General features: G+C 50.2%; 1 protein-coding gene across 1 annotated transcript in view; it reads right to left on the bottom strand.

The window, feature by feature from the left end:
- The window catches only part of LOC138259894 (transmembrane protein 272-like), a 424789-nt gene that overhangs the window by 103400 nt on the left and 298655 nt on the right, over nucleotides 1-22734 (bottom strand). The window lies entirely within an intron of this gene.

Raw genomic sequence — 22734 nt, 5'->3', positions numbered from 1 at the left:
ATTTCTGAAATCGCTGGGGTCAGCAGAGGGTTTCTTTAAGAGGGGTCTGACCTCAGCATGTTTCCATCAATTCGGGAAGATGATGGCTGCAGTGGTATGAGTGGTGAGCAGAGACCAGGTGATGATCGTTTGGCTGGTGTTCGCTGGTTGGTTGAGTTTGTTGAGGCTTGGAGTAGTGAGCTAGGGGACGAAGTTATTGTGGATGGTGGAAATCCTGCTGTGGAAGTAGTCCAAGAAGGTGTCCCAGAGGTGGATGGTGTTCTCTGTGGCTGTCAAGTTTGAGAATTCCCAGACTATTTTGAAGAGTTCCTTTGTGTGGTTGGCTGCTGAATCAATGCAGGCAGTGATGCCTGCTCTGTTGGCTTCCTTGATGCATAGGTGGTAGTCACTGAGGGCTGCTTTGTGACTGACTCTGTCAGAAAGGTTCTTAGTGATGCACCATCACTTTTTGAGCTAGTGGCAGATGCACTTGGTGGTTCTAAGCTCTGGGGTGTGCCAGCTGGCTTGTTTTGGGGTTCTGTTTGCTCTTATGGTCTCAGCGGGGCGACTGTTGGTGTATTTGGTGATCCAGGCAGAGAAATTCAGGACAGCCTGGTCAAAGTCTGCTAAAGCTTCGAGATGGGTGGTGCTGAGAGCCTGTGTACACTGAGCCCCAGTTACCTGCCTGCATCATTGCAGGCAGGTTGCTTCCTCCTCACCACTGCTCCGGTAAGTGCTGCCATTGTTTTGGGCTTGTTTGGGCTTGTTTGGGCTTGTCTGGGCTTGCTTGGGCTTCTTGGCTTCTCCTCTCCCGGAAGGCCCCACCTCCCTCCCTCCTCCTCGGAGCTCTTCCCGCTCCTGACTCCTGCTGCCCCTGCCCCCTGCACTCCCATTGGAGGTTTCCCTCCCTCCTCCCAGCTGCCACTCCCTCCCACCTCCCCTCTTATGCCGGCCGCAGCGCGAGGTTAGGAGCACCCTCTGACCCTGCATCCTTGCAGGCAGGTCGCTTCCTCCTCACCACTGCTCTGGTAAGTGCTGCCATTGTTTTGGGCTTGTTTGGGCTTGTTTGGGCTTGTCTGGGATTGTTTGGGCTTCTTGGCTTCTCCTCTCCCGGAAGGCCCCACCCCCCTTCCTCCTCCTCAGAGCTCTTCCCGCTCCTGACTCCTGTTGCCCCCGCCCCCTGCACTCCCATTGGAGGTTTCCCTCCCTCTTCCCAGCTGCCACTCCCTCCCACCGCCCCTCTTATGCCGGCCGCAGCGCGGACGCGCCGCTGGTGCACCGAAGGCGCGCCAAAGGCAAGCCCGCCTGCGCCCGTCCACGGCAAGACCGCGCCCAGCGCCAGACCCCCTGGCCAACACTCCTCCCGTGCCACCAAACACCTTTACAATGCCAACGAACTCCACGCCCTTAATCCAGGACGCTCCCCCAGCTGCTTCCAGTCCACACCGATGTGCACCAAAGGACCCTTCTCCAGCAAAGCCTGCAATTTCACCTGCAACCTAACCTCCAAACTCCAAATCAAAACAGACAACCGCCTAAGATGCATCCTACTTAACACCCGCTCCATCCACAAACATGCAATTGAACTCTGGGACCTCCTGACCACATACTCGCCCGACGTCGCATTCCTCACCGAAACCTGGATGAATTCGGCCACGGAACCAGACGTAGCCATAGCCATACCGGAAAACTACAAGATCACCAGAAGAGACCGAATCCAACAGACAAGGAGGAGGAATCGCCTCAACTCCGCCGAGCACCTCCACTTCAAAATCCACATCAACGCCAACAACACACTCAGAGGAACACTGGTCTACAGATCCCCTGGACCCAGACCGCAGTTCTGTGATGACATTGCCGATGTCATCCGCTCCCAAGCCCTCGTCTCAACAGACTACATCCTCCTTGGTGACCTAAACTTCCACCTAGAAAATAACAACGTTATCAACACCACCAACCTAATCGACAACCTCGCCAACTTCGGCCTCATTCAACTTGTCACTACACCCACCCACTCCGCAGGCCACACACTCGACCCCATCTTCTCAGCCAGCAACCACGTCTCTTTCAGCCACACCACCGAACTCAGTTGGACAGACCACCGCTGCATCCACTTCTCCTACCAAAAACCAGTCACTCACCACCACCACACACAACCCCCCCGACGCAACTGGAGCAAAATATCAACGGATCAACTGATCTCCACTCTCGCCCGGGCCCCACCCCCTGGGACTCCAGACCCCAACATAGCCACCACCAACCTGCATCGCTGGATATAAGATTGCGCCAACACCCTCGCACCGCTCAAAAAAAAAAAAAACACCTCCCACAGAATCAAGGCCAGCTGGTTCATCCCAGAACTACAGGAATCCAAACGGCTATGTCGCAGAATGGAAAAAACCTGGCACCTTGACCCTACCAATTCCAACCACATTGCTTTCAAGGATGCCCTACGCAAACATCACCAACTGATCCGCACCACCAAAACGACCCACTTCAAAAACCGTATCAACGCCAACGCTCACAACAGTAAAAAGCTCTTCGGCATCGTCAATGAGCTCTCCACCCCCAGGACCTGCTCCAACGAACCCCTGCCATCACAGGAGTTCTGCAACTCACTGGCAACCCACTTCCGTTGAAAGATAGAAGAAATCCACAATAGCTTCAAACCCCAGACCCACCAGCTGACTACAAATACCCAAGAACCCAACGCTCCAAGCAACACCCACCTCATCCACACCTGGACCCCCGTCAACATAAAGGACACAGCCACCATCATGGCCTCCATCCACTCCGGATCACCATCGGACCGCTGCCCACACCATATCTTCAATAAGGCAAACATCATCATCGCCCCCCACCTCTGCAAAACCATCAACAGCTCCTTCGAGTCAGCCACCTTCCCAGAAAGATGGAAGCACGCAGAAATCAATGCCCTGCTAAAGAAACCAAAGGCAGACCCAGACGACCCCAAGAACTACCGGCCGATCTCCCTCCTCCCCTTCCCAGCCAAGGTCATCGAAAAAAATTTAAACATCCAACTATCCCGGTTCCTGGAAGACAGCAAGGTACTCGAAACCTCCCAATCCGGATTCCGCAGAAACCACAGCACTGAGACTGCACTCATTGCTGCCACAGACGACATTAGGACCATGTTCAACGAAGGAGAAACAGCAGCACTCATCCTCCTGGACCTCTCCTCAGCTTTCAACATGGTATGTCATCACACTCTCCGCACACGCCTACACAATGCTGGAATCCGCAACAAGGCACTCGACTGGATCTCGTCATTTCTCTCAGGCAGAACCCAGAGAGTCCGCCTCCCACCATTCCTGTCAGAAGCTTCCAAAATCATCTGAGGAGTTCCCCAAGGATCATCGCTAACCCCTACGCTCTTCAACGTTTACATGGCCCCCCTCGCCAACATCGCACAAACCCACCACATCAACATAGTTTCCTACGCAGACGACACTCAGCTCATCCTCTCCCTCAGGAAAGATCCTACAACTGCAAAGAACAACCTCCACAATGGACTTCACGCCATCGCCAGCTGGATGGAATCAAGCCACCTCAAGTTAAACACAGACAAGACAGAAATCCTCATCTTTGGCACCAACCCCTCAACTTGGAATGACTCCTGGTGGCCCACCTCCCTACGAACAGCGCCCTCACCCACCACCAACGCACGCAACCTAGGCTTCATCTTGGACTCCAAACTCAGCATGACTCAGCAGGTCAATGCCATCTCCTCTTCCTGCTACAACACTCTCCGCATGCTCCGCAAAATCTTCAAGTAGATTCCCGTCGAAACCAGGAAAACTGTCACCCACGCCCTGGTCAGCAGCCGATTGGACTACGGAAATGCCCTATATGCAGGAATGACAACCAAACTCCTAACAAAACTGCAAAGAATCCAGAACGCATCTGCCCGCCTCATTCTGGACATCCCACGCCGTGACCACATTTGCCCCCACCTCAGAGACCTTTACTGGCTACCAGTGTCAAAGAGGATCACCTTCAAACTCCTCATCCACGCACAAAAGGCCCTCCACAACACAGGCCCAGCCTACCTCAACGACAGACTCACCTTCCACACCCCCACCCTCAATCTTCGCTCCACCAGCCTCGCCCTCACCTCCATCCCCCGCATCCGCCGCACCACCGCCAGAGGAAGATCCTTCTATCACCTAGCCGCCAAGACCTGGAACTCCCTACCGCTCCATCTTCGCCACACCCAACACCTCTTGACATTCAGGAAACGCCTCAAGACATGGCTCTACGACCAGTAGCTCTCCCCCCCAGCGCCTTGAGACCCTAACGGGTGATTAGTGCGCTCTATAAATCCTTGATTGATTGATTGATTGATTGACCTTGCCCCAGCAGCAGTGCGTTGAGCTGTGGTACGTGGCAATGGTCTGCTGGGCATCAGAGATCGTGAAGTAGATGATGGCGTGGTCGGTCCAGGTGAGTTCTGTGATGTGGCTGAATTTGATTCATCTCTGGAGTAGAAAATTACATCAAGTGTATGTCCAGCCTTGTGCGTGGGTTCGGTGACCAGTTGGGTGAGGCCGATGTTGTTCAGGTTCTCCAGGAAGGTGATGGACTTGGCATTGTTGGGGTCATCGATGTGAAAATTGATTTCGCCAAGTAGGACATAGCGGTGGGAGTCGACGGCAAGGGGGGCGATGAGGTTGGAGATGGCATTGCAGAAAGATGGTGGGGGCACCAGGGTCTGTAAGCGAGGCTGCCTCTTATAATGGTCTTAGCATCAGTCTGGAGTTAGATGTTGAGGTGTTCCATGAGAGGTGTGGGATCGTCGTTGTTGACACTGCATTGAATGGTTTCCTTGAAGAGGCTTGTTGGCAAGGTCTTGGTGTATCATCTTGTAGCTGTCTGGAGTGGTGGTGGCGATGTCGGGGTTCGAGAAGGGATTGAGCCACATCCCAGTGATGAATGGAACGTCATTAGAGAGGGTGGTGATGGTGCCCCAGATTTCTATGGCATGTTTGCAGAGGGTGCAGGCTTTGAGCAGGATGCATTGGAGCAGTTACAAGTTGTTTGCGGTCTTCCAAGCGGACGCGACATGCGGTGCAGTGCAGGCTGGAGGTCCTGACAAACAGGAGAAGCGGCAGTGGCAGCAGGTGAAGAAACCTTTGTTTGATCACAGGAAGAATGTGAAGCAGTCATTGTTTCTGCATCTGGTGGTCAGGGCCAGGAGCTCCCTGGAGGTGTAGCGACAGATGGTTGGATGACCAGGGGTCCTGGTGCTGGTCGCAATCCAGTCATGGACAGCACAGATGGGCTTGCCTTTGGCACATGTGCTACGTGTGTCTGCTGTAGTCGTGGAGGTGGGAGGGTCCGTTAGGGAGACGGGAGCATGGGGAGCCGGAACAGCTTGGAACCAGGAAAAAACATCAGGAACAAGTGGGGTAAAACCAAGCAAGGGCTAAGGGCTCAAATAGCCCACAAGCAGAAGACCCAATAATAACAAATTACCCAAGAAGTTAAGAGAAACTAAACAAATTTAAAGGTGAAGAAGGAAAGCTTAAAACCCAGCTTACCTCTGAGCATTGGTGTTGAACTGGAGGCAGTAGGGAGCTAGGAATACAGTCCCAGTCTTGTGGAGCTGGCAGGCATTGGCAGAGTGGCACACATGACCAGGAATCAAGGGCCACTCACTGGGGCCACACAGTGTCCTTCATAAGTAGTCCTGGGAAGTGCTGTCAGGGAGGTGGGAGCAAGGGACGTGGGAACAGCATGGGAGTGGGAAAATACAGCAGGAACAAGCAGAGTGAAACTGTGGTAGGTACACTAGCACATCCAAGAGCTCGATTAGAGTAAGATGCTGTTGCTTGCAACATTCAGACTTTTTTGGGTATATACATTACATCCTTGAAAATCAAGCTTGCAATAACCAATTTCTGGCTTGTTAAATGTCTCATTTATTATAACCCATGCTTGTTGATTATGCACATTGTATTCCACCAGCTCCAAATGTAACTGCTAAAACATGTGCTCTTTACAATGTGATCTGCATTAAACATGTGCCACAATCAGGAGGATAACTGCTTGTTTCCTTAACAAGCAACTAACTGCTTTACCACCTGCTCTAACTGTAACTGCCAAAACATGTGCTCTTCACAATGTGATCTATACTGAACATGTGCCACAATCAGGAGGATAATTGCTTATTTCCTTAACAAGCAATAAATTGCCAAAAGATACATGTGCACATTTGAGTATTTAAGGATGCTTGTGAATCTGAGGCTTTGCTTGGCTTCGTACCTATTGCTCTCCTCATCTGTTTCCAGTCGAGTACCTTGTCCTCCAGCCTGCCTCTAGTCAAGTTCCAGTGCAAGTCAAGTTCCTTGTTCTCGAGCCTGCTTCCAGTCGATTTCCATTGTTCCTCGTTCTACAACCAGCCTACAGTTGAGTTCCCACGACCCTCACCCTCCGGTCGGCTTCCTGTGGAATCCAGGCTCTCTTCTTTCATCTTCTGCAGACGATCCTGTATTTCTTGTAAAGGAGAGAAAATAAGATAGGTGAAAAAACCCAGTTTGGGTTCCTCAGAAATTTTCAAGCAAGTAACTTCATTTCAAGGCAAAGAAAGATTAATTGCTAAAATGAAACAAAACAGAGCTCTGTCCTTTAAATAATTTATGACAATAAGAACTAGTGTAACTTATCATTTCAGTGGGAATCCAAGATACTGCTAAACAGACATTAAGAAAAGGCATAATTCCTGTAACTAACACTCCCCTGAGAATAGGGAGACTGGAAATAATGTAAGTTTATTAAAACTATTATTGGCAAGAGATTACGCCAGAACACAAAAATGCCCTTTAGTCAGGTTAATTGTTTTTGAGTTTGGACATTGTTTCAGAGACTCTGAAAGTATTGTAAAAAGGGGAAGAGACTTGTTGAGCCTTAAAGTAACCTATGCACAATGTGTCAACAATAACTGACATTATGCAATGTACAAGAATTTATGCAAGCTCAATGTATTAATGAAGTAATCCTTTTGCAGCCCAGAATCCTAAAAACCAAAAACCCAGTATTTCGAAAAATTAGACGTCCTGACGCTCAACGCAACATGCAGTCCAGGGTCCAGCAGTCCGATACTGCAGTCCATGAAGCAGAGGCTGTTTTTTTCTCCTTTTATCCTCTCACAATCCCCTTCCCTTTGAGGACTTGTGAGAGGGCAATGTATTCTTCATCACAGTCACGTTAGTCCTCACCGGGATAGAGGAAATGCCGTTACCCCTTAGAGATGCCTGGAATTCAGGTGAGTGGCTTGCAGAGAACAGAAAGCAAACGAAGGGTACAGGCTCCTGTTCCCACAAACAGAAGAGCCAATACTAAAAAATAACAAATTACCCAACTAGATAAAAGAAACAACACAATTTTAAAGTTGAAGAAGGAAAGCACAAAGCTCAAACCTAGCAGAACTCGGGGCAGCAGTCTTGAACTGGAGGCAGTAGGGAGCTAGGAGCAGCGCAGTCCAGTCTTGTGGAGCTGGCAGGCAGAGGAGGAGTATTGTACATGACCAGGGGTCAAGGCTACTCACTGGAGCCATGCAGCCACAACACTGTACTTCATGCTACAATACACCACTCCACTCTGAGCCACTCCACTCTACTCTGCTCAATGACACTGTATTCCACTCTTCCACATTCTACACCCCTCCACTCTACCACACTCTAGTACACTTTAAGCCACACCACTCTACAACACTCTACTACACCCGGTGCCACTTTACGACACTACTCCACTCTTGACAATCTAGGTAGAAGATGTGCCACCTGTGTTTTGCAGTGTATATATATTTACTCAAACAAAACCACAGAAATTCAGCAGTTAGAGTTAGAGTTATTTCAAGTAACTATAAACTCTCAGCCTAAGGTAATTATAATTCGCACCCCTGCCATGCACCGTTGTTTTCTTCAATAATTTGACTTCAAAAGTTTGATTTATATTTTTATTGGTGTTATCAAAGTTGTCATGAGTGCTGTAATATCTGGAGTAAATAGCAATGTATGGCGAGGGTGTGAATTATAGTTACCTTAGGCCGTGAGTTACTGAATTTCTATGGTATTGAGCAAGTAAATTCAGATACTAACTATAACGTCCCCATAACCTTTGTTTTTTTTTAAGTGAAATTCTAAGGTTTTTTTAATTCAATTTCCTAACTATAACTTCCCTGTAACCTTTGTTTTTCACATTGAATTTCCATGTTTTTTTTAACATAAAGTAATCTTTGTTGCTATACATTAATCCAAACACCGGTTAGGCACAGGGGCTGCACACCCTCCTTCCCTGTTTAACTGTATTTTAGCCCAGGGGATAGTGTCCTCTCTGCTTTTTAAGGCTTGGGAAGGGGTGGTCCACACAGAGTTACTCTTCAGTACAAAGAATTATAACATGTACTACATCTCTACACACCTATGATGCATTAGAAGCACATGTGTTTTGTAAACACTTACACTTATTATCTGGATATAAGCTGTACAAAAGTAGGTAGAAAGATAATATGGTAGTTATCCGCTACTATGTGAACTATAAAGCAAACTAAAACACTCATTGGATGATATCTCGCTAACTATAACTTGTGAATTTCGTCTTAGCGGCGGTTGCCATTAGGTAGCTATAGTTAGGATCTAGGCCCTCATTACAACATTGGCGGTAAATGCCGCTTACCGCTGTGCAGAAGACCGCCAACACACCTCCGCGGCTGCGGAATTCCGCTACAGCTATTACGACCAACAGCTCAGAATCTGCCAAAATCCAGACTCCCACACAAGTCCACCACACCAAAGGTCAGTGATAAATTGGCGATAACAAAACCTCCACCGTCACGCCAACAGGAATACGCCCACACTATCACGACCCACTAATCCACGCGGCGGTCTTTCGACCGTGGTATTCCACTGGCGGTACACACCGCTGTGCTCAAAATAAACACACTCTTACAAAACACAACAACATTGGACAATTCCAAATACACATACCTGATACACATACACACACCACTCCCACATACCCAACACAATATAAAACACCCGCCCACATCACCCACAAACCCTTACGACCTAAAATATTGATGAAGGCCAGAGAGACAGCACAGCAAAGACAACACCACCATGCAGAGGCACACAACACCATCACACATACACATCTACGCACAAAACACCACACACCCCTAAACATCACCCCACACATCACAACACACACCACCTCACACATCACCCACACCACCCCATGGCACTGCAAAGACACTCCAGGTTTTCTGAGGAGGAGCTCAGGGTCATGGTGGAGGAAATCATCCGGGTAGAGCCACAGATATTCGGATCACAGGTGCAGCACACCACCATAGCTAGGAAGATGGAGCTATGGCGCAGAATTATGGGCAGGGTCAACGCAGTGGGACAGCACCCAAGAACACGGGATGACATCAGGAAGATGTGGAACGACCTACGGGGGAAGGTGCGTTCCGTAGTCTCAAGACACCACATCGCGGTTCAGAGGACTGGCGGCGGACCCCCACCTCCTCCCACACAACTAACAACATGGGAGGAGCAGGTCTTGGCTATACTGCATTATGAGGGCTTCGCAGGAGTAGCTGGAGGATTGGACTCTGGTAAGTCAAAGTTTTCACTACTTCATCCCCCATCCTACCTGCATGCTATCACATACCCCCACCCTCACCCCCATCACTCCAACTGCTCACACATGTCCCACTATCACAAACCACACATCCCAACCCCAGGCCCTGCATGCAACAACAAAGCATGGACACCCATCACCAATGCATGTCCACTGCACATACCCACACCGACCCCTAAACAATTAGCACACAAGGTCCTACACAGGAATGCAAGCACTGGGGTACAGGGTCACCCACCCATTGCACACCATGGCACACACAGATACTAAAACTATGCCTTTACACCCCTGCAGGACCCCTACCCAATGTCACCGGACAGGAGGTTCCAGACATGTCCACTCCACCCACAGAAGAAGCCCACAGTGATGACAGCAGCTCTGTCCAACTGGATCTAGATGATCAGCCCGGCCTATCTGGGACCTCGGGACAGTCGGTTCCCCTCACACTGGCACAAGCCACAACAGAGCCTCCCCCCTCTGGAAACACCAGCACAGCACCCACCCAGTGGGCCCATACCTCTGTCCCCAGGACACATCAAGCAGCAGTGTGTCCACCACTACAGGGAACCCAGGCTAACCCACATCCCCAAGAACAGCAGGGACCTGGGGGCAGCAGTAGTGGGCACACGGTTCAGGTGGCAGAGGCCCAGGAACACAGGGGAACTGGGAGGGCTGCTGTGCGTCAGGGGGAGGTCAGGCCTAGGGAACCCACTCTCTACGAGGCCCTCTCCAACATCATGGGAGCCTACCACCATTCCCAGGAGACAATGGCAACGGTAATGGTCAAGTTTCAGGAGACCCAGCGGCTGCAGGAGGAACAGTATTTGGGGTTCAGGGAGGAACTCAAATCCATCAATACCACCCTGGGCACCATTGTAGGGGTGCTGAAGGAACTCCTGAACACCAGGAGGGACACTGTGGCACAACAAGGGACCCCTGACACTAGCCTGGACGATGAACTGCCCACCACCTCCGCTAGTGGAAAGGAGGCACCGCCACAGGACCACGACACCAGCACCCCACCCCCTGCAGATGGAGAACCACTGTGGTATAAATGTTGAAGATGTGTGCAGGTCCACACAGATGATGCTGACATCAGCTTTTTATTCAGTAAGATTTCACAGGTAAAATAACAGGAACTCCAGCCTCCAATAAAACCTCCAGCCACATCAACTGTCCAGCACGGAATGCTGTCCAGCTGAGGGAGATACTAAGTGCTGCAGGTGAAGCTGGAAGATACCAAATAGGTTCTACATAATACAAATACCCCTAAAACATAAAATACAACCCTACATAGAAATACTACAACAAAACACTACCTATAATAATGTTCTAGAAATAAACACAATACTACACCACCCCCCTCCCTATATAAATTAAATCACAACAATTGTATTCAAATTCCAGATCCGCCCATCATCAAGTTTGACAGCCCCTTTAAACACTTTAACAACTTCATGTATAGGACTGAATTTAGATGTACTAGATCTGTTAGTTCCAGGTAATTTAACTTTAACTTTGTCACCAATACATACAACACATCTTTTTCACAGATTTACGAACATCCTAGATTTTCTTCCTTTTTAGTTGGTGGTATTCATCTTTATCTTTAGCATTACTTTCGATAGATTCTTTATCCACAACACAAGAAAGATGTTTCTTAAGCCAGGGAGGATTGATTTTGGTATGTGTCACACACTTCCTAAACAATAAGAAAGGAGTCTGGCAAGTGCTGGAATGTGGAGTGAACCTGTACTCTTCAACTTTATTCTCCACCCAACTCTCCCAACCAACTCCATTTATTTTAGCTAATTGAATGGTTTCTTTCAAAGTTCTATTGAAACGTTCCACCATACCATTGGTTTCAGGATGATAAAGTGCACATTTTTTGTGAACAATTCCCCTAGACAAAAGAAAATCTCTCATAAATTTTGAGGTGAATTGAACACCATTGTCTGACAGAATCACGCCAGGATTCCCCTCCCTGCTGAAAACTTTGGACAGGAAGTCCACCACAACCTTCGAAGTGATCTCAGAAGCTATGCACACTTCTGGCCAACAGGAAAGCATATCCATTAGCACAATGATATACTTAGAACTAGACCCAGAGGACACAGGTCCCATAATGTCAATAGCAACTTCTTCCCACACCTCATTTGGAATTTCTTTAAGTACTAACGGTTGGGTTCTCACCTTAAGCGTCTTGTCTGCCAAACAGCATTCAACGCAATCTCGTACTCTCCTTTCTAAAGCAATATCCATTCCTGGCCACCAATATGAAGCCCTCATTCTTTCCTTAGTTTTGCTTATACCAGGATGACCAGAATGTGAGAGAGCAAGAAGCCGATCACGTAAAGATAACGGAGGAACAAGTTTGTTACCCCTTAGCAACAAACCTTCATGTAGCCACAACTCATCCCACACCTTCTTGTAAGGAGAAATTGAAGTACCACGGGAATCCTTCAATTTCCCCGACTTCAGCAAATTTATCACTTCAGAAAGATCTTCATCTTTACTTAACTCTTCACGCCATTCACCTTCCAAAACACATCCATCCGTTATAGTACAAACGTGTACTTCTTCATCCGCCCACCACGACATGCTATCACTCTCATCAATCACATCATTAGACACTAACCTAGACAAACAATCAGCAGTCTTGTTGTCACATCCCGGAACATATTTCACCGTAAACCGATAATCTTGGCGCCCAACTATCCTTTTACAAATGCGGGAAGAAACGTTATCTAAACCTTTCTTCCCAAAGATCTCTTGCAATGGTTTATGATCGGATCGTACCTCAAAAGAAATTCCCCAAAGAAATTGTCTAAATTTCTTAATAGCCCAATAAATTGCCAGAGCTTCTTTCTCGATGATAGAATAATTAAATTCTGCACCACGTAGAGTGCAAGATGCAAACGCAACAGTAGCCTCAATCCCCCTCCTTAGTTGCTTTAACACACATCCTAAACCTTTATCAGATGCATCAGTAATAAGATGACACGGAAGACCAGGTTGGAAGCTACTAAGGGATTGAGCTGAAGAGAGTGCCTCCTTAAGATCCTGAAATTCCATCTCACAATCTGTGGACCAAACAAACTCACTCTCCTTCTTGAGCAAGAATCTAATGGAGTTTGATCTTTTAGCAAAGTTGGGAATGTACCTAGCATAGAATTCTGCCATGCCCAAAAAGATCTGAATATCTTTCTTACATCTTGGAGTAGACAAATTTATAATAGTACGTACTAAATCATCTTTCGGCTTAACACCATCACTTGAAATAACATGTCCTAAATACGTTATTTGAGACTGAACAAATTTACACTTTTCTTTTTTCAGTGTGATGCCTTTGGCTCTGAACAACGAAATCACACTTCTCAATTTCTTGATATGTTCTTCATGAGTATTGGTGAATACAAGATCGTCGTCTTGGAAAAAACACACACCTCCCAACCCCCCTAAAATATCTTCCATTAGTCTTTGAAATACAGCTGCCGCTGAACATAAACCAAAAGGCATACAATTGAATTTGAAAACACCAAAGGGAGTAGTAAAAGATGTGAGAAGTTTTGAGTCTTCAGTCAGTTGCACTTGATGGTACACAGATGTTAGGTCAAGGGTAGAAAAAACTTTTGCATCTCCTAATGAACTTATCATTTCGTTGATGTTCGGTAATGGAAACCTGTCTTCAACCACTTGCTTGTTCAGGTTGCGTAGATCAATACACAGTCTAATATCTCCAGAAGGTTTGGTCGCAACCACTATCGGAGCTATCAATTGTGCTGCTTCTACTTCCTGGATAATTACACATCATCTGCGTGGACCTGCACTCATCTTCAACATTGATACCACATTTTGGCGACGAGTTGGCGAACTTAATCCCTGCGACAGGAACTCTAGTCTATTATTGGCCCTGGTATTGTTGATCACCTTACTTTATCTAGTTCTATGTACTATCTGTTTTACTTATTTTCTTTCATTTATTTTAACATAACACTCTTTCCTCCCCTACCATTTATCCTCTTTCTCTTCTTTTATTCATTTTTTTTAATCCCATCCTCGTCGCCAAAATGTGGTATCAATGTAGAAGATGAGTGCAGGTCCACGCAGATGATGTTGACATCAGCTTTTTATTCAGTAAGATTTCACAGGTAAAATAACAGGAACTCCAGCCTCCAATAAAACCTCCAGCCACATCAACTGTCCAGCACGGAATGCTGTCCAGCTGAGGGAGATACTAAGTGCCACAGGTGAAGCTGGAAGATACCAAATAGGTGCTACATAATACAAAACCCCTAAAACATAAAATACAACCCTACATAGAAATACTACAACAAAACACTACCTACAATAATGTTCTAGAAATAAACACAATACTACAACCACCCGCAAGCGGTCCCTGAGATCCAGGACAAAGACAGAGAACAATGCCAAGACCCCCGCCAAGAAATGACACCACCCTGATTGTAATCCTTCTGTTCATTTTGTTACCCTGTCCATCCTTAAACTGCCATTGCTCCACTTCCTATGCCCCTTTGGACACTTCACCTGTGAAACAAATAGACTGGACTCTGCCATGGACATTCCTCCACCATCTCCCCTGACCATTTTACAACCCCCTCCACTATTTTGCACTTAAATAAACACCCTTAAATCACAAAACTATCTGGAGTCAGTCTGTGTTTTCACAAAAGTGTATTTTCAATAACTGATGAAAAATGCAATATCCATTGTTTTGTCAACATACCTATGTCACACAGCTCTAGTGAATGAGGAAACATAGCAGAGGTCACACAGTGGGACCCACATCTGTGAAATCGAAAGGGAAAGTGACAATTCAGGGTCCATACATTGGGTGTAAGTGACAGACAGATGAGAGGTAGAACAAGTGTATCAGATGTAGCAGGCAGTGATGTGTTCTTACCTGTGTCTCACTGGAAGTAATGCTGGATAACGGTGTTTCTGTTATCGATGTCCTCTTCTTCTGCTTCCTCTTCTTCACTGTCCACAGGCTCCACAGCTGCCACAAGACCTCGTTCTGGACCATCCTCCTGCAGAAAAGGCACCTGTCATCGCAAAGCCAAGTTGTGAAGCATACAGTAGGCCACGATGATCTGGCACACCTTCTTTGGTGAGTAGAATAGGGAACCACTCATCATATGGAGGCACCTGAACCTGGCCTTCAGGAGGCCGAAGGTCCTCTCCATAACCCTCCTAGCTCGCCCATGTGCCTCATTGTAGCGTTCCTCTGCCCTTGTCCTGGGATTCCCCACTGGGGTCAGTAGCCATGACAGGTTAGGGTAACCAGAGTCACCTGAAAATGTCGAGGGACAACTGTTAGACACACACTAACCCTTAGGGACAACCCCAGACAACTATTCACACTGTATAGGGTCCATGTCCTCACCTAATAGCCACACACAGTGCTTCTGGAGTTGCCCCATCACATGAGGGATGCTGCTATTCCTCAAAATGTAAGCATCATGCACTGAGCCAGGAAACTTGGCATTCACATGGGAGATGTACTGGTCGGCCAAACACACCATCTGCACATTCATTGAATGGTAACTCTTCCGGATTCTGTACACCTGTTCACTCCTGCGGGGGGACCAAGGCCACATTTGTGTCCCATCAATGGCACCTATGATGTTGGGGATATGTCCCAAAGAATAGAAGTCACCTTTCACTGTAGGCAAATCCTCCACCTGAGGGAATGCGATGTAGCTGCGCATGTGTTTCAGCAGGGCAGACAACACTCTGGACAACACTTTGGAGAACATAGGCTGGGACATCCCTGATGCTATGGCCACTGTCGTATGAAAAGACCCACTTGCCAGGAAATGGAGTACTGACAGCACCTGCACTAAAGGGGGGATCCCTGTGGGATGGCGGATAGCTGACATCAGGTCCGGCTCCAACTGGGCACACAGTTCATGGATTGTGGCACGGTCCAGCCTGTAGGCCACAATTACATGTCACTCTTCCATTGTCGACAGGTCCACCAGCGGTCTGTACACCAGAGGATGCCGCCATCTCCTCACCTGCCCCAGCAGACGTGCTCTATGGAGGAGAACAGCGAGCAGAGGGTCAGCCAACACTGAGGTACGAAAACACAACTTTATTGCACATATTTTTCAATCCGCTATGTGCCTGTCTTAGTGTGGATGCAAGGCCTAGATATGTGTGACACATTTAAAATTAATGCCATCTGGCCCCCTGAAACGGCGGCTGCCTGACCTGTAAGGTGGGACAAGGGGATATGAGGTAACTGCGCTGGCCTTATACACCGTCGCGGTAGGCGGTCGAAGACTGCGGCGCAATCCTGCATTGGTTAACATTGGGCCCTATGGGTCCCAGGAGCCAATGACGATGTATGCCGGCAGTGATAGTACGCACCGCCGCGGATGTGACCGCCATTTTCTATCTGTTCACTCACTTGATACGTGATCTTCGACAGGAGAGAACCTACACTGCAAGTGCTGCTGTGACCTCAGTCTGGAAGCGACAATGGCTCATGTGTCTGGGGAAAGGGCCCCTGCCTTCACCACGGAGGAGTTGGAGAAACTTGTGGATGGGGTCCTCCCCCAGTACACGCTACTCTATGGTCCTCCAGACAAACAGGTAAGTACACTGTGAGCATGCTGTATGGGCAATGCCTGTGTCGAGTGGTGTGGATGGAAGATACAGGAGGGGGAGAATGAGGCATTCAAGAAACAACGGTGAGTGTATGTGCGTCATGGCAAGGGTAGGAACGCAGGCCAATGACTGTGACGGTCCGGACAATTATATCTTCTCCTTGTCCCCTACACTATTCCTCTAGGTCAGCGCCCACCAGAAGAAGGACATTTGGCGTGCCATCGCCAAGGAAGTCCAGACCCTTGGGGTCCACCACAGACAGAGCACCCACTGCCGGAAAAGATGGGAGGACATTCGCTGCTGGGGCAAGAAGACGGCGGAGGCCCAGCTGGGGATGGCCTCCCAACGTGGGAGGTGTGCCTGTCGCACCATGACCCCCCTGATGTTCCGGATCCTGGCGGTGGCGTACCCGGAGTTGGATGGGCGCTTGAGGGCATCACAGCAGCCACAAGGGGGTGAGTACACTCTCATTCAGCTGAATCTGTGCGAATTGGAGGTGTCAGGGTGGGGGAGGTGCCCTGTGGGTACCCCTAGGCCAGGGCGAGTTTTGTAGGTAAGGTCCCTTCGTAAAGCAGGCCATGTGGCACCCCACCCCACCAGTGTTAAGAGCCAACTACACCTAGTTAGACTCCTGTGACTTCCATGTGTGCAGCAATAGGGCATAGGCCTTGTACCACATGGCCCTGTGATTAATGGTGGAACTCTAAGTGAATGGCGTAGTGCAGAGGGCTGCTGTGTCTGTAGTGTCCGCCAACGGTAGTGGTATTGCATGCACTGAACATGTCTTTCTTCTGTCTCCCCCCCTTTTTGTGGTCTCCCTGTTCTTGTGTGCAATAGCATCATCAGGCGGAGGAGCAGTGGCACCGGAGCAGGAGGGAGCTGCATCTCACATGGCCCTGGAGGGTGAGACAACGGAGTCTGAAGCAACCAGTGGGACGGAGGTCAAGGGGAGCTCCACGGCGGGGACAGGAGCTGAGACCAGCGACACGGACTCCTCCTTTGATGGGAGCTCCCTTGCGGTGGCGGGCCCCTCTGTGCCCCCCGCATCTACAGGTACAGCCGCCACCCCCCCTACCAGCACCGCCCTCCCTGCAGCCCCTCAGCGTGTGCCCCGTGGCCGCTCACCCAGGAGGGTGTGCATCTCCTTCGCCCCAGGCACCTCAGTCCCTGCCCCTGTCAGCCCTGCTGCCCTCAGTGAGGAGGCCATTGACGTCCTTGGATCCCTCACTGTTGGGCAGTCTACCATTCTGAATGCCATCCAGGGTGTAGAGAGGCAGTTGCAACAGACAAATGCATACCTGGAGGGCATTCATTCTGGTCAGGCAGCCCAACAGAGAGCTATTCAGACTCTGGCCTCAGCACTGATGGCAGCCATTGTCCCTGTCTCCAGCCTTCCCCCTCCACCCTCCTCCACCCAGACCCAAACCCCTGCACCTCTGCCTATCCCAAGCACACCATCAGACACACCTCAACACAAAAGGGTAGCTCTGGCAAACATAAGCACCACACATCCCACAGGCACTCACACAAGCATCATACCCATGCAAACATACCAACATCCACTGCCTCCACCGTGTCCCCCTCCGCCTCGTCTTCCTCCTCCCCCCCTGTCACTTCTCCACTCACACCTGCATGCACTACATCTTCAGCCACTACGTCCATCACCAGCACGCCCATCACCACACCCCGCTCACGTGCACTCACACCCCCACTACCATTCACACATCCCCTGTGTCCTGTCCCAGTGTGTCTGTGAGGCCACCTCCCAAACTACACAAAGGCAGTCACCCACCCACTCAACAGCCGTCTACCTCACGACAGCCTCCAGCCCATGAACCTTCACCCAAAGTCAGCAAACAAACACCTCCTACAACCTCTACCTCTTCCTCCACTCCCAAACCCCCTCCATCTACCCGTCCCAGTGTGTTAAAAAAACTTTTCCTGTCAAACCTTGACCTCTTCCCCTCACCTCCCTACCCCTTCTGTCCCCTAGGGCACGCTTTTCCAGGTCCCAACCCAGCACCTCAGCCACCACATCACCGGGAACAGTGGTGCCAGCAGTAACCGGCTTCTGGAGTGCGCCAAGAAGCAGGGCAGCCAGTGTGCCAAGAAGCCAGACCACGGAGAGTCCCCTACCTCAGAAACACAAGAAGTTGGCCACAGGCTGGAGGGAGAAGGGTAAAGCACCTGCCACAAAGGGCACACCCAGGACTACAGTTGGGAGTGGCAAGACAGCTGCGCCACCATCCAAGGTGGGGAAGGGGCACAGAAAGAAATGGAAGTTGCTGCCAACCTGCACGGCGGACTAGACCGACACCAGCACCGCTGCCAAGGACACCGCCACCACCAGCACCGCTTCCCAGGACACCGCCGCCACCAGCACCGCTGCCAAGGACACCGCCACCACCAGCACCGCTGCCAAGGACACCGCCGCCACCAGCACCGCTTCCCAGGACACCGCCACCGCCAGCACCGCTGCCAAGGACACCGCCGCCACCAGCACCGCTGCCAACGACACCGCCGCCACCAGCAGCGCTTCCCAGGACACCGCCGCCACCAGCACCGCTGCCAAGGACACCGCCGCCACCAGCACGCTCACTGAGCCACCCGCCAGCACCGCAGGCCAATGAGCGCCGCAAGCACCGCGGCTACTGAGGCCGCTATAAGCACCGCCAGCAGCCACGCCATATCCAGTGCCAGTGGCACCACCGCAGACATGGCTGCCATCCCCAGTGGTCAGTCGTATGAAGCTGGTCGTCATTTTCAGGGGCCTGGACAGCTTCCATGTAGGCCCACCATGAGTGGAGATTGCCATCCACTACCTCAGTCCTTGGTAGGATGAAGCAATCTGGGCACAAAGCCCCCTCCAGAACCAGTGGACTGTCACATCCACTACCTCAGTCCTTGGCAGGATGAAGCAAGCTGGGCACAAAGCCCCCTCCAGAACCAGTGGAGAAAGGCATCCACTACCTCAGTCCTTGGCAGGATGAAGCACTCAGGGCACAAAGCCCCCTCCAGAACCAGTGGAGTAGCACATCCACTACCTCAGTCCTTGGCAGGATGAAGCACTCTGGGCACAAAGCCCCCTCCAGAATCAGTGGAGACTGTTATTCACTTGTGAGACTGTGGCTTTGCACTACCCAGGATGCAGCAGTGGGCAAACCACCCACTGTAAAGACTTGTGAGACTGTGGCTTTGCACTCCCCAGGATAAAGCAGTGGGCAAACCACCCACTGGAGAGATTTGAGAGACTGTGGCTTTGCACTCCCCAGGACCAAGCAGTGGGCAAAACACCCACTGGAGAGACTTGAGAGACTGTGCCTTTGCAGGCCCCAAGATAAAGCAGTGGGCAAACCACCCACTGGAGAGACTTGAGAGACTGTGGTTTTGCACTCCCCAGGATGCAGCAGTGGGCAAACCACTCACTGTAAAGACTTGTGAGACTGTGGCTTTGCACTCCCAGGATGCAGCAGTGGGCAAACCACCCACTGTAAAGACTTGCGAAACTGTGGCTTTGCACTCCCCAGGATAAAGCAGTGGGCAAACAACCCACTGGAGAGACTTGAGAGACTGTGGCTTTGCACTCCCCAGGACCAAGCAGTGGGCAAACCACCCACTGGAGAGACTTGAGAGACTGTGGCTTTGCACTACCCAGGAGAAAGCAGTGGGCAAACCACCCACTGGAGAGACTTGAGAGACTGTGGCTTTGCACTCCCCAGGATACATCAATGGACATGGAGCCCCCTCGTGGATTTGGCGTCGTGCACTCATCTGGCTGAGGGGCCCCACTTCCCTTCCCCCTGAGGTGCCTGTTTTATTTCTATCTGATGCCCCTGCAGTGTTCTCTCTGTTTTGATCGGGTATCATGTGTGGGCCTCGCCCATGCATTTTGGGCCCAGTGGTCCACGGACTATGTATGTGCAGTACATGGACTTGAATTCTTGGTGTATATATTTGTTAATAGTGTATCTATATTTTTGAGTACTGGATTTTTCATGATTACAATGGTTACAATAATTTCCTTTTGTCCTTGCATTCTTCCGGGGGGGGGGGGTTGGAGGGGTGTATATGTAATGTATCAACATGTATTTGTGTGTGTGTTGTAGTGGGTGATGGTGGGGGTGTTGCGTGTGTGTGTCACTCTCTTTTCCCTCCCCCCTCCCCTGTGTCGTAGGTGCAGTACTCACCGTGGTCTTCGCCGCCGGCGTTCGTGCTCCTCGTAGAGGAGCAGGAAGACAATGGCTGGTAGAATATGGAGTTCCGGCTCCATGGCGTCTTGGTTCCTCGTGGGGTGTGTAGAGGTGGGTGTTTTCCCTTCCAAATCCTGTTTCCCCGTGTTTTTGTTCACGGTGAATCCGCCCGGAAAAGGTGGCGGATTGGCCTCTCTTGATACAGTGGGGGGGTACATTGTCTTCCGCCTGTCTGTTGGCGATGACCGCCATGCTGTTTGTTTGTACCGCCGTGGCGGTCGGAGTGTTAAAGTGGCTGTCTATGTTGGCGGTTTCCGCCATGGTCGTGATTCCATTTTTTTTACTGCCGGCCTGTTGGCGGTTTTACCGCCGCTTTAACACCGACCGCCAGGGTTGTAATGAGGGCCCTAGTTTCTATAGAAAAATAGTTTTTTGTTTGGCTAATAACGTTGCCGCTGTTTTTGATGAATCTTCACAAAATTTTTCCCAAAAATATGACACTCACTTCAGCTGCTGTCTAGAAAGAATTGGGGTGATCTGTGAAGCAGGACTGAGAAAAAGCAGGGGGGGTCTCAAAACACCTTTCCCCCAGGCATTTTTCCATAGGGAGTTTGAACATGTATAGTGGCTGAACCACTCGAAGGATTTACACCAAATTTGGCAGAAAGGTTGATCTTGGACCAGAAAGCGATCTTTTTTGTTATTTGGTGTAAATCCGCAACCATCTTGGGCCTCGACTTCAGCCACATCATTGAGTGAAATGCAGGGGGGGAGGCCTGCGATCTCTCCCCCCTCCCACAGTTCCATGGACCAGCACTTCTCAGGGACTATCTTTGAATGAAATGCGGGGGGCTGCGGGCCGCCACCTCCTTGGGGCAAATATTCAATGAAATGCAGGGGGAGGGCTGCATGGCCTCCCATAGCCCCTGGGACCGCAACCTTCCCGGGGCTATCTTTGAATTAAATGTGGAGGGGCAGTGCAGCCCCCCCCCCCACAGCCCTGGGGAACGCCACCTCCCTGAAGCAAATATTCAATGAAATGCAGGGCAGCTGCACGGTCCCCATCCCCTCACAGTCCCGGGGCTTGCCACTTCCCAGAGGCCATCTTTGTTTTAAATGCAGGAGGGCACGGATCTGGCGAAACTTTTTTAAAAAGTGAGGACTTCTGTGCTTGTTTTAATGAAGCCCCTGGATGGTCCAGGTCCCGGGGGCAGTGAAAAAGGAAGGGGCTGCACTGGGCCCCCCTCGTAAGGCTTAGATTAGCCTCAGGGAATGCTACATCCCAGAGGCAAATATTAATTGAAATGTGGATGAGCCGTGTGGCCCCCCAACAGCCCTGGGGACCACCACATCCCCAGGGCTGAATTAAAGAAGATAGAAGAAGATGGGGGTTCATTGCAGACCACCGTGAACTACAAGGGGCTAATTGTAATTTTGGGGACCGCCATCCCCCAGGGCCAGCTCCTTCTATGACCTAGGGCGCTCACCCCAGGACACAGCTGTTTGTTATAACTTGGCGGCAGCTTTGACAGATCCCACCAAGTCAGAACAAAACCTCAGTTTGCAGAAAATGAGAGCTGTCAAACAGCAGTCACTTGCTGGGAGTGAAGGTTTCATCTGTTTCCCTGCCTGCAGAGATGCAGGCAGAGAAACAGAGGAAACGATTGCTCTCACAGAGAGGGAGCTGCATCTTTAGGAGGAGGAGGCGGGGAGCTGGCTGGGATAGCAGGGGCCTTCACGGTGCCTCTGCGGTCTAATTGCACACTTGGTGCCCTGGAGGGCACCCAGGAGAGATAGAGGTGCCACGGGGGATGGGGTACCAGGGGCTGAAATTGGTCAGGGGTGGGGGGCCACGCTGCTCCCTTCCCCCCAAAAAAAATAATAAAAGGCCAGGCCCTGGGAGATGGGGTCCCTGGGGCCGAAAACAGCCGGGGAGGGAAGCCATGCAGCCCCTCACAATAGACATGAATCCAATGAGGTAGCACTTACTACCTAACCAGTAGGAGTGCCCCATTGGGTATACATTTTGTGCAAAACTGTGGACTCTTGTTGGATAAACAAGCAGGTGAGCTTCTGTTCTGGCCATGAAGCTCATTTTAAGGAAATTAAACCCCAACAGGAAGCACTTACAAATACAAATGTAGCAGGTGTCCCAGTTGAATCTCCATTTCTGGAAAGGACAAATGATCCTAACTCCTGGGCTTGGCGAAGGTAAAGCAAGTGTGCCTACGCAGCATTTCCATATTGAAAAATGATCTGAAATCCT

Source organism: Pleurodeles waltl, chromosome 9 (assembly GCF_031143425.1).
Source record: "Pleurodeles waltl isolate 20211129_DDA chromosome 9, aPleWal1.hap1.20221129, whole genome shotgun sequence".
Classification (NCBI taxonomy): Eukaryota; Metazoa; Chordata; class Amphibia; order Caudata; family Salamandridae; genus Pleurodeles; species Pleurodeles waltl.
Note: the sequence above shows the minus strand (reverse complement) of the source record. Positions and strands in the feature narration are given on the sequence as shown.